The sequence below is a fragment of the Zingiber officinale genome, chromosome 9B, assembly GCF_018446385.1.
Source record: "Zingiber officinale cultivar Zhangliang chromosome 9B, Zo_v1.1, whole genome shotgun sequence".
Taxonomy (NCBI): Eukaryota; Viridiplantae; Streptophyta; class Magnoliopsida; order Zingiberales; family Zingiberaceae; genus Zingiber; species Zingiber officinale.
This window is the reverse complement of record NC_056003.1, coordinates 110091610-110104862: the sequence shown is the minus strand read 5'-3', so window position 1 is coordinate 110104862 and position 13253 is coordinate 110091610. Positions and strand designations below refer to the sequence as shown.

Genomic DNA, 13253 nt, shown 5'->3' with positions numbered 1-13253 from the left:
TGTGGTGTGCCAGTAAGTCGAGGTTATGTTGGCATCAAAGGGATACAATAGGTATTGATAGTGAAGAATAATCAAATTGTTCAAGGATGACCAAACACTTAATAATTAGAAAAGTCTATAAGATTGGAGTCTAGAGTGACTTGTATTTTGGATAAACTTTGGCTTAGGCAATATCTCGACCTTATATTTAGTTGATTGTAGTCGATGATTCAATCAAATAGATAGTCAGCACAAGTTGATTTGCCACATAATAAAATATTTTTGTTCAGAGCTCAATCAATTGGTCCATCAATGAAGGTAAATGTTAGGATTCGTGCGAGCTAGAGGGGGAAGGAGTGAATAGCTTCGATCGTTTTGTCTTGATCTTGTGCTCGTTGTTTGAATGTGCAGGAATTTTGATTCAAAACTAATTCCACATGCACGATACTTGGATTTTATTTTATATCTGTCTCCTTGAAACGACTAATCAAAGGTTCTACTCCTAACTCTCCAGTTCCACTAAAAACTTCATCCTTCTTAGAAATCTTTTAAAACCGGAGAAACTTCTTACAACAAATTCACGATAATATAATAACAAAAATGATTACAACTTGCAAATGAAAGTAACATAACTTTAGGAGATGAGAACTTTGCTTTGATCGTTGTTGATAGCTTTGGAATATTTCTTGTTGGTCTAGATGTTGGCGTCATTGTGCTAGAAACGACGCTTGCCGAACTCTACCCACCAATAAGTTACTGCTGCGACAGTAACATAAGGCAATTATTGCCAATAACTGCACGCCATAACAGTTACAACGTCCAAATTATACAAGAAGAAGAAGACGGGAAGAAGAAGAATGAACGAGAGAGTAAGGTCAATTCGAGATTTGATTTGTGAAATTTGAAAGGCTTTCAATTTCATCATTGATCGTTCTTCCGATGGCCAATTATTCTTCGACCACTACAAGAAAAACGTCATTCAACAACACTCAAACGACAACGGTTTTATACCAAACCATTGTCTTTTTGCCTTTTAACAACGATTTTAACAAAAACTGTTGTCTTTTAGTAATTTTTTTGGCCTATGACAACGGTTTTTAAAAACCGTTGTCTATTTATGTTTTTTTTGGGATACGACAACGGTTTTTAAAGGGTACGACAACAGTTTTTTAAAACTGTTGTCTATGTGTGCTTTTTTAGGATTACGAAAACGGTTTTTAAAAACCGTTGTCTATTAAGTGTTGTTGAATGCGATTGTTTTTTCTTTCGCCATTTTTCTCCTTCGTCATTTTTCTGTCTATTAAGTGTTGTTTACGCCTTGTTTTTTTCTGTCTCTTTCCAAAAACCCTACTCTTCGTCGCCTCCTCCTCATCGCCCTCTTCGTCGCCTCCCTCCTCACCACCCTCTTCACCGCCTTCTTCTCCGCCTCCCTCCTCACCGCCCTCTTCGCCGCCTCCCTCTTCGCCGCCTCCCTCCTCACCACCCTCTTCGTTGCCTCCTTCCTCGCCACCCTCTTCGTCGCCTCAACTTTCGGCCTCGCCACCTCCTCCTCGCGGCCTCTACTTTCAGCCATCTTCACCACCTCCTCCTCGTCGCCTCGACTTTCAGCCATCTTTGTTGCCTCCTTCTCACCAGCGCCTCCTCCTCGCCACCTCGACTTTCATCCATCTTCGCTGCCTCCTCACTAGTGCCTCCTCACTTCTGCCGTTGGAACATGCATGTTTGAAAGTTCTAAATCTAACTCCTAGCTAGATTACTTAGATATTTAGATCTTCCCAAGTCCTTGAGCCCGTGTATGTACTAGCACTATTCTAGTTATTTCAAATTCCTATTTAATATTTTTTTCTTATCAAAATTAGCATTAATTGTTCTTTTATTACTTTTTCTCATCAATAAAATGCTTTCCAGATATGAGGATTTTTTTGGGGGCAACAAGAAAAAACAACAAAAAAAGGGTGGTACTGTTGGAAAGAGAAAACGCTCTTCCTCTGAACTTGACTCTGCTGATCATTTTGAGAACACTGATGAAGATGTTGAGAAGAATGATAGCAAGGTCACAAAGCCTAGACATTGTGCTTAATTTCTCTGATTCAACTATTAGAATGAGTTTGACATCTTATTAGGCATGTGTGTTTATTTTTGCAATTTCCTTTGATGCAACAGCAAAAGTTACTCTCAACTCATGAAAAGGAGCTTCAAAAGATGCGTTCAAAAATAGAAGAAATGGAGAAAGCAAACTTGGATCCTAAATCCTGGACCATGCAAGGAGAGGTACATCTTTTTATTTGTATATTTATAGAGAGATCTATATAAAAAAACCAAGAGTTGTTTTTTTTTTTGTAGTTTTCGATTTTGCATTTACAAGAAAGAAAATGATTTTATTTCAGTAGCATTTTGAATTATATTGAAGACTAGATATTGGGTTTAACAATTTACTTCTTGCAATAGGTTACTGCTGCTAAAAGGCCGAAGAATAGTGCTTTGGAAGTGGACCTTGATTTTGAGCACAATGTAAGACCTGCTCCAGCAATCACAGAGGAAGTTACTGCTTCCCTTGAAGATATAATCAAAAAAAGATCATCGAGGTAGTTTCGTTGTGTTACAATATTAACAGCATTAGATACTTGTTTTCCACCAATGTGCATAGTCATTCATAAAAAAGAGCAGAATGAAATTGTTATCACTTGTCTTTAATGATCAACTAATGCTCTTCACTCTTCGGTCCTTACTAAAATGATTAAGATATTCTAAAGTTAGATTTCAGCCTGATGAAGAATGTTCTTTGTGACTGTACAATAGTGCAAGCAGAGCAATTAAATGTGCTAGTTGTTGTAAGATTTTTACTGAAAATGTGTGATAATACATATAGTTTGTCAGGAGTAGGTTTATTTGCTGAAATCACTCATTTTACAATTTAACAACATTTAGGAAGTGCATTTCTCGGTGCTCTAGCATTATGTTTAGGCAAAGTTATGGAATTAATTTATATTTTTTTATCTAACAGAAGTGTTAAGTAATTATCTTTACAACCTTTTATTCTTGGACTTTCATTTACAAAAGTATTTATCCTCTGTTGATGGTAATTTTCTTAGCAGATGAACTATTCAATCTGGCTAACCGGTCATTGTGCATACCTAGTCTTAGCGTTCATCTTTATTTTAAAATTAATTGTAAAAGATTCAGTTTAAGTCTAGTCAATCAGTGTCAGTTCCAGGATTGTGGATACTATTTTTGTGCCATCATCAGACAATCTAATTCAAGTTTATGATTGCTTCCAGGGTCATTTTGATGACGTTGAAAGAGCACCTATCTTGCCATCTAAACCCCCTAAGGAGACCAAAGAGATGGTAATTTTCTTGTTCTGTCTAAATTTGGCAACATTAAGATATATAAATTGAACACTTCTAAGTGGGAACAATGTCATAATGGACTTTTTAACAGGATGAAAATAAGAGTAAGAAGGGTCTTGCCGAGATATATGAGGTTCGCTGCTTCATTCATGCAAATCATTTTTATTAATCAGCTAATGCGTAATACATAGACTATGCTCACTTCTCTCTCTCTCCTTTTTTTTTTTTGTAATTTAGGAAGAATATGCGCAGAAGACGGGTCTAGCTCCAGCTCTTCTTTCTGCTTCTGATAAACTTAAGATTGAGGTATTTTACTTGTCCACTTATTTACTATTCCTATGTGGTAAATTTTGTCATAAAAATTCAAACTGAACCCTGGCAATTAGTAGCTATTTTTACTAAAATTATCTGCATTTTTTTCAATTTCTAATTTCAGTTGCTGGTAGGATAGTAATCATGTTGGATCGAGACGCGCTAGAGGGAGGGGGGTGAATAGCGCTCGTGGCTAAAATCGTTCTATTATCGGAATCGTAAAAACTATCGGAGAAGTAACGCAGCGGAAAGTAAACAAACACACAGAAAGACAAGAGAATTTACTTCGTTCGGAGCCTGTGACGACTCCTACTCGAAGGCCAGCGATCCTTGATCACTTTCCGTGGGCAACAACTATAAGCTCGACAAGAGTACAAGTATTACAGTTAAGTATAATGAAAAAGTACAGTTATACCGACGACAATATCGTAATCTGAAGATTTCGGAGCTCCGGGTCGTCGGTGTCTCGTAGCAGCACTTCGAGATCGTCTCGTGAGCAGCTTGTAGCAGAAAGATTGCTTGGAAGTTGTTGTACAGAGCTGCTGGTCGAAACCCCTTATAAAGGGTGTTCAAGGCGCCTTGAACAGCCGAGTCAGCCGCGGAGATCAGCACAGACTTGGTCGAACTTCATCCAGTTCAAGGCGCCTTCAACCTACCCAAGGCGCCTTCAACCTTCGACCCAAGGCGCCTTGAACTTCATCTAAGGCGCCTCCAACCTTCTGCGCTGGCTTTTCCTGGTTCGCACCCGAGGCGCCTCCAAGCTCCATGGAGGCGCCTCGGACATTGTTCATCCGAGTTGTAACTTGCTCCTTTGTTCCTGCAAAATGTGTTAGTCCCAAACACATACCCTGCAAAACAAAGTTAGCACAGAATACAATAAATATTATAAATGAAGTATTTAACAGTCTCCGGACTGTCCGAGTCTGACTTCAGGTTTCCTACCGGAAACCCTAGGTCGACCCGACGCCTATTGTTCCCTCTACGGGGAACGCGTCCTCACCTACTCCACTCAGGAGATTTACCTGTTGCCAGTGCGATCCTCCAGATCGACTGGACTTTTGCTCAGCACTCGACGCTTCCGGACTTTCTGCTGGACATCCACTTCCCGGCTATCCAGACTTTCACCTGGTTCGCGACACCAGGACTTTCCACCTAGGGTTACCACCCCCTAGGACTTTTGTCTGAAGCCATCGACCTGCCAAGACTTTCCGCATAGGGTTACCACCCCCTATGACCTAGGGTTACCACCCCCTAGGGTTTTCACCTGCCTAACCGCAGCTAGGACTTTTGCCTAAGTATCACTTAGGACTTTCCTGCAAGCTCCATGAACTTTGTTAGATAACACCACCACTTAACTTTTAGCCCTTTGCCATAATCAAAACTCAGGTTCGATCATCTGGTGCTCACTGCACCAACAATCTCCCCCTTTTTGATTATGGCAATCTTGGTTCAAAGTTAAGTAAAACATAAAAATAAAGGAATAAAGAATGAAAGTTAACCAGAAGCATCAATGCATAAATAAAATTTAAAGTTTATGCTCCCCCTTTCATTCTTGATTTCTTAACTTTGACTTTTCTCTCCCCCTTTGACATAAATCAAAAAGAATTAAGAAGAGAGAAATAGTCTAGTTAATTTAAGTACTCAGACTTAAAAAAAATTTAGGTGAAGTACTTAGCTCAATTCATAAGGTGTTTGAAAAGAATTGTTGCATAGATAATTTAAATTTTAAGTTAATGCCTTAATAACTTCTTTTAGTTTAGGTGTCCAAGCATGAGTCAAATTTATTTAACTTGATTGGGTATCAGAGCCCTAAAGGAATTTGTTTAGCCTTAAAGTACTAGCATGACTCTGTTCATTCCCCCTTAATTAATGCCAAATTAAATTCTTAGGGTCTTAGAGTACAAGCATAAGAAGAACTTTATATTATCCTAATTCTAGCTCATCCATTCTAGATTATCAAACATGTGCAGCTTATGAATGAGTTTGAGATGAGATTATTTGAAAATATTGAAAATTTAAGTTCCAAATGAGAAAATGCTAAACTTTTGAGAATTTATTGAAAATTAATTAGAGTTAACTTTAGCAATCACTTTAGCAATCAGAATTAGATAATTAAATCCTTTTAAATCCTTTTAAATTAATATTTTGACAGTAATTGAATTAATTTTAAAAGATTTTGAAAAGAATTTTCAAAGATTTTTGAAATGAATTTTCAAAGGATTTTTAAATAAGTTTTTCAAAGATTTTTCAAATCATTTTTAAATAAGTTTTTCAAAGATTTTTCAAAGGATTTTGAAATTAAGTTTAAAATGATTTTTTTTAATTAAATAAATTTTTCAAATAATTTTTAAATAAGTTTTTCAAAGATTTTTCAAATAATTTTGAAATGATTTTGAAATGAATAAAAGAATTTTACAAACAATTTTGACATGAATTTTCAAAGGATTTTTAAATGAGTTTTTCAAAGATTTTTGAAATGATTTTTAAATAATTTTGAAATTGATTTTCTAAAATAATTTTGAAATTAATTTTCAAAAGATTTTTGAAATGATTTTTAAATAATTTTGAAATTGATTTTCAAAAGATTTTTGAAATGATTTTGAAATTAAGTTTTAAATGATTTTTGAAATGATTTTGAAATTAAGTTTTAAAATATTTTTGAAATGATTTTTAAATAATTTTGAAATTGATTTTCTAAAATAATTTTGAAATTAATTTTCAAAAGATTTTTGAAATGATTTTTAAATAATTTTGAAATTGATTTTTAAAAGATTTTTGAAATGATTTTGAAATTAAGTTTTAAAAGATTTTTGAAATGATTTTTAAATAATTTTGAAATTGATTTTCTAAAATAATTTTGAAATTAATTTTCAAAAGATTTTTGAAATGATTTTGAAATTAAGTTTTAAAAGATTTTTGAAATGATTTTTAAATAATTTTGAAATTGATTTTCTAAAATAATTTTGAAATTAAGTTTTAAAATAGTTTTGAAATTAAGTTTTAAAATAGTTTTGAAATTAAGTTTGAATTAACTTGATTTAAGTTAATTTTAGTTTTAATTTCTTAGTCATCTCACCCGATCTAAATTTTCAATCAGGTAATCCTATAATTGTGGTGAGATGAATTGTGGTTCAGTTTAAGGGGTTGGTTTAACTTTGTGTTAGATTCAGGTTTAGCTTTTGGTTCAACAAGTAAGCATTCTTTGGATAAACTTCTGGGCTATGGTGAGTCACAAGGAACTCATTAAAGTAACCATGCCTTCGAGGTTTTCCAAATAGTCTTACCCATTGAACTTAATACTAAAACTTGGTCTAACTAGTTAGGATCCATTTAAGGGTAGCTTCGGTCACTTCCAAATGCACCAGGTCGAAGCCATATCTTCCTAGACATGCGATGCCCAAGCTTCCCTAACGTACTATCATCCAAAAACTTCACCAGTACTGTTAGTAAAGTTAAACCTAGCCTATTTTATCTAACCTTAATTACCCTGCCGGGTAGTCTACTCTTGTTTACCCATTTCGGGTAGATTAAGTTCGGTTACCCAGTCGGGTAATTTAGCCAGCTATTCTGGATCCTCCTTCTATTGAATTTTAAATTTCAAATTTTGAATTTAATTTTGAATTTGTAATTTGAATTTTGAATTTTTGAATTTTAATTTCGAATTTTGAATTTTAATTAAATTTCGAATTTTAATTTTTGAATTTTAATTTAATTGTGAATTTTAGATTTATGAATTTTGAATTTAATTTATTAAAATTGTTTTCCTTCTTGCTCCCCCTGGATCATAGCCTCGATATGGTCTATCGAGGTAGTGGACCTGATCCTTGGGGACCCAATATTGTCCAAGTCCAATTTGATTAACGAGGTTGGACTTGGGGACCCATGCTTGAATTATGTTCCTTTTATTTCTATCTACCAACGACAGATATGATCTATATTTAGTTTTGGGCTTGAATCCAAGTCCGGATTTGTTGTAAACGGCACGCTGTTTTCCAAGAATCAGATCCAAATTCTTGGAACCCAACGTAAAGCGTTCTAACGTATCCTTGAGTTCTTTAATTTGAGTTTTCAAATTGGAATTTTCTTCCTCAAGTTGTTGGACTTGAGTTGAACTTCCAACTTGAACTGACTCAGTTAAAGAACTCGAGTCAGTCGCTTCCTTAAGGGCTATTACTTCCTTTTGGAGCGACTTAGCCCGGATGTTGGATTTAGCCAATTTTTTAAGCAAATAAAGAACTAAATTTCTTAAGTCATCTATTTGAGTTTCGGCGAGAAAAGAACTTACAGTGGGGATCGGGCCTTCGGAAACGGATGCGGATCCGTGGCTTCGCTCGGACTCTGTTTCTGACTCGTTCTCGGCTTCGGACTCGAGTTCGGACTCGATTTCGTCAATTAGGTTAGCCTGCGCTGGTAATGCGAGAAAGCTCGTTGGTTCTTCTTCCTTGTCAGTCTCGGATTCGTCTGACGACTCGGACCAGGTTGCTTTCAATGCCTTTCTTCTTTTCTTCTTGTTTGGGCAATCTGGCTTGTAGTGACCTTTTTGGTTACAGCCGTAGCAGGTGACATCTGATCTGTCCTTTGTGTTCATTTGAGTTGCCTTCTTCGACTTGCACATCTTCCGTACGAGTTTTATCAACTTGGAAATAACTTCGTCTTCGTCTTCTGTGTCTGATTCATCGTCTTCGTCCTCTGATATTTTAGATTTGCGCCTTGACGTCGATTCACACGTTCTGCTAGTACCTGCAACCAAAGCAACACCTTTCTCGACCGGGCGTGCATTAGTCTGCTCATGCAATTCTAATTCAGAAAACAATTCATCTAGTTTTATTGAGGATAAATCCTTGGAAACTTTGTAAGCATCAACCATGGATGCCCACAAAGTGTTCCTCGGAAAAGCACTTAGCGCGTACCTTATTACGTCGCGGTTTTCCACCTTTTGGCCGATCGCATGAAGCCCGTTGAGTAGGTCCCGGATGCGTGCATGAAGCTGGTTCGCCGTCTCACCTTCCTGCATTTTAATATTATATAATTTATTTAAAATTAAATCACGCTTACTTACTTTAGCGTCTGACGTGCCCTCGTGCAGCTCGATTAGTTTGTTCCACAGCTCCTTCGCACTTGAAAATGGTCCGACTCTATTCAGTTCTTCTTTTGTCAACCCGCATTGCAGCATACAGGTTGCTTTGGCATCAGCTTCGACCTTCTTTCTTATGCTGGTATCCCAGTTAGTGCATGAAACGAGTTCTCCAGCGCCGTCAAGTGGTAGCTCGAGGCCGGTCTGGATGATGATCCACATCTCGACTTGCGTCTTGAGATGGTAGATCATCCGGTTCTTCCAATAGGTAAAGTCTTCGCCGGAGAAGAGCGGGGGGCGAGAAGTGCTAAAGCCTTCTTGGAGGGCCATTTAAAAGAACCTTGCCCACAAAAAATTGCAAAAAAAAATGTACCAGGACTTGATCCTGGATTAGCAGCGCGGTATGGAAGGATAGAAATAGAAGTTCACCAGTTTAAAAAAAAAATAATAAAATATTTAAAAAAAATATTTTTAAAAAATACTATTTCAAATTTTGTCAAATTCAATATTTTATCAATACTAATAAACCGTGAAAGGATGAAAATGAATTTTTCGAAAATAATTTAGGAGGGAAAAAAAACGAAAGGCGTAAGGTTTTATTTTTACCCTATATACACGACAAAGCCACGAAAAATGCTTGAATGGTGGTTGCACCAGTTCAAAGCAACCCTGCTCTGATACCAATTGTTGGATCGAGACACGCTAGAGGGGGGGGGTGAATAGCGCTCGTGGCTAAAATTGTTCTATTATCGGAATCGTAAAAACTATCGGAGAAGTAACGCAGCGGAAAGTAAACAAACACACAGAAAGACAAGAGAATTTACTTCGTTCGGAGCCTATGACGACTCCTACTCGAAGGCCCGCGATCCTTGATCGCTTTCCGTGGGCAACAACTATAAGCTCGACAAGAGTACAAGTATTACAGTTAAGTATAATGAAAAAGTACAGTTATACCGACGACAATATCGTAATCTGAAGATTTCGGAGCTCCGGGTCGTCGGTGTCTCGTAGCAGCACTTCGGGATCGTCTCGTGAGCAGCTTGTAGCAGAAAGATTGCTTGGAAGTTGTTGTACAGAGCTGCTGGTCGAAACCCCTTATAAAGGGTGTTCAAGGTGCCTTCTACTGTTCACCAAGGCGCCTTGAACAGCCGAGTCAGCCGCACAGACTTGGTCGAACTTCATCCAGTTCAAGGCGCCTTCAACCTTCGACCCAAGGCGCCTTGAACTTCATCTAAGGCGCCTCCAAGCTCCATGGAGGCGCCTCGGACATTGTTCATCCGAGTTGTAACTTGCTCCTTTGTTCCTGCAAAATGTGTTAGTCCCAAACACATACCCTGCAAAACAAAGTTAGCACAGAATACAATAAATATTATAAATGAAGTATTTAACAGTCTCCGGACTGTCCGAGTCTGACTTCAGGTTTCCTACCGGAAACCCTAGGTCGACCCGACGCCTATTGTTCCCTCTACGGGGAACGCGTCCTCACCTACTTCACTCAGGAGATTTACCTGTTGCCAGTGCGATCCTCCAGATCAACTGGACTTTTGCTCAGCACTCGACGCTTCCGGACTTTCTGCTGGACATCCGCTTCCCGGCTAGTCCAGACTTTCACCTGGTTCGCGACATCAGGACTTTCCACCTAGGGTTACCACCCCCTAGGACTTTTGCCTGAAGCCATCGACCTGCCAAGACTTTCCGCATAGGGTTACCACCCCCTATGACCTAGGGTTACCACCCCCTAGGGTTTTCACCTGCCTAACCGCAGCTAGGACTTTTGCCTAAGTATCACTTAGGACTTTCCTGCAAGCTCCATGAACTTTGTTAGATAACACCACCACTTAACTTTTAGCCCTTTGCCATAATCAAAACTCAGGTTCGATCATCTGGTGCTCACTGCACCAACAACCCGCTGCGTTCTATTTTCAAGTGCCCCCCGCTCTTCTCCGGCGAAGACTTTACCTATTGGAAGAACCGGATGATCTACCATCTCAAGACGCAAGTCGAGATGTGGATCATCATCCAGACCGGTCTCGAGCTACCACTTGACGGCGCTGGAGAACTTGTTTCATGCACTAACTGGGATACCAGCATAAGAAAGAAGGTCGAAGCTGATGCCAAAGCAACCTGTATGCTGCAATGCAGGTTTAACTCTAGGTCGACCTTCTTTCGTATGCTGCAATGCAGGTTCATAGTTTAGTGATTGATGGCTGATGAGAATGCGAATTTGTATGTCTTAGGTGTCAGTTTATAAGTCTTCATCGACGTATTTTCTTTAAGCTCCTTACAACTGTTGTATTCTCACTATTGAGAAATTATATTGAAACCTCTCAAGCTCTTTGGGTTTTCCCTCCTTTCTGTTTGTTTTCCTGGGAAACTTTCTCAGAAGTCCTGATGGAAGATTATATTATCGATAGATGTCTTTCTTACCGATGCATATAATGACTTTACTTTATAGCAAAAAAAAAACTGACATTGGGATATATGCAATCTGAATTTGTTAATAATACAGATCCACTAGATCTATGGTATTGATCTGCGATAACATCTGGCTGCTTGTGTAGCTTCTCAGCTTTTCTCATACACTTTTTCTTTTATGCCTGCAGGCAACAATGCTATTCAAAAATATTTCCTTAAAGTTGGATGCGCTGTCTCACTTCCATTTTGCTCCAAAGCCGGTTAGCAATAAAGCTTATCAAGTTTTTAATTCTTTTAGTATTTATTTCTTGATTGACCATAAGTTATGATGTAGGTTATTGAGGACATGTCTATACAAGTCAATATACCTGCTCTAGCAATGGAAGAGGTAAAAATATCTTTTGGAGTTGTCTTTTAGTTTATGGTAAAAACAATTTCGAGTCACTAAAATACAATGGTTTTGTAGGTTGTTCCATTGGTCGTCTCAGATGCGGCTATGCTTGCCCCTGAGGAGATTTTTCATGGAAAAGGAAACATCAAAGAAGAGGCAGAGTTAACAAAAGAAGAGAGGAAAAGGAGGCGGGCCAACCAGAAAAGAAGATTTAGAAGATTGAAAGGTATCCTTTATTCGCTTATATTTATGGTTCTGCTTATTTTCATGCTTGTCTACAATCTGTGCAAAATGGTCAAAAAAATTAGTGGCGAACTTATGACAGACATGATCCACCACTTAGAATTACATAGTTCTTATGCACAGGATTACATAATTTCATTATGCTCTTTTTAGGTGTCCTTAAGAGTATTGGGAAGAATGCCGACAAGCTAAAAAAATGAAGAGACTTTAATAAATTAAGGAGCACTAGGAGTTGCAATCCCTCCTCTTCACCGACATCTAAGTAGAAAATCTTGTGTTATATTGTTCTACCTTTATTTTAATAGTGTTATCATTTTGTTGGTTGCTTATGAAATTTTATTGGTTGCTTATGAAATTTCTTCAGAATGTTATAGATATTATTTTTGAATGTTAGAAAATTGTATATTAAATTTTATTTTGAAATTTAGTATTTTGAATGATTTATAATATTGAAAAATTATGTATTAATTTTTGTTATATTTTTTCTAAAAAAGACAACGGTTTTTCACCGTTGTCGTAGATAGTTTAAAACTGTTGTTGAAGACTCTGTTATTAAAGGTAGACGTTCAAAGACAACGGTGAAAAACTGTTGTCTTTGAAGAAAAAGACAACAGTTTTTCACTGTTGTAAAAATATTGTCTTTGCCTTCAAAGACAACGGTTAAAAACTGTTGTCTTTGGGCACCCCTTATAACAACACGGCCTTTAACAACAATTCAAAATGGGCTACGACAACGGTGAAAAACCGTTGTTGTTAGGTTTTTTTCTTATAGTGGACATCTTCCTCAATCTTCTTCTCTGAGTATCAAAGTTAATTATTCATTTTGTACGAATCTTTTTCTTATAAAATAATAATGGTATTAGAGCATATTGCTCGAGAGAGGAGAAATCTCTCTGGCAATCGATCACATCGCGGCCTCTGCCTTGTAGTCTTGCAAGGGAAAAAAAAGCGATTGGGTCACTTTTTCTCAATCGATGGAATTGACACAAGCACCGATGAGAGGGATGACGACCAGTGTCCTTCACCGACGAGAGCCCTCTACCGTGTTAAAATGCTGGCGATCGGCGCCTAGTGCATTCGCTGTGGTTGAGAAGAAGAATGAGTAAGTGTGACAGAGTAAAGTATTATGAGAAAAAGTTTGATTTTTAAAAATTAAAAAGAAAAAAAAAACAAAACGTGAAAGTTTCTCACGATAATTAAAAAAATCAAAAAGTTTTTTTCTTTTGAAACACAGGGTTTTTTTTTGTGAAATTAGTTGAAAAAAAATTAAAATTTATGTTTTAAATTTTCAATTAATTATACTTATTTTGTTTAGATTTACATGACTATCTAATGGTCAAATCCTAAGTAGTCTAATTCATTTGAACTAGATCATATCAAATTAGGTTGGTCCAAATAGATCCTAATTTGGTTCAAATCATTGGTTGGTTTAACCAAATCAATTAGGATGGTATAATTAAATGTGCTTAGATTAAATAAAAATAACTGA

At 37.1% G+C, this 13253-nt stretch overlaps 1 pseudogene; it reads left to right on the top strand.

The window, feature by feature from the left end:
• Positions 1-1876: 1876 nt before the first annotated feature.
• Positions 1877-11731, top strand: LOC122023289 (annotated as a pseudogene).
• The last annotated feature ends 1522 nt before the right edge of the window (positions 11732-13253 follow it).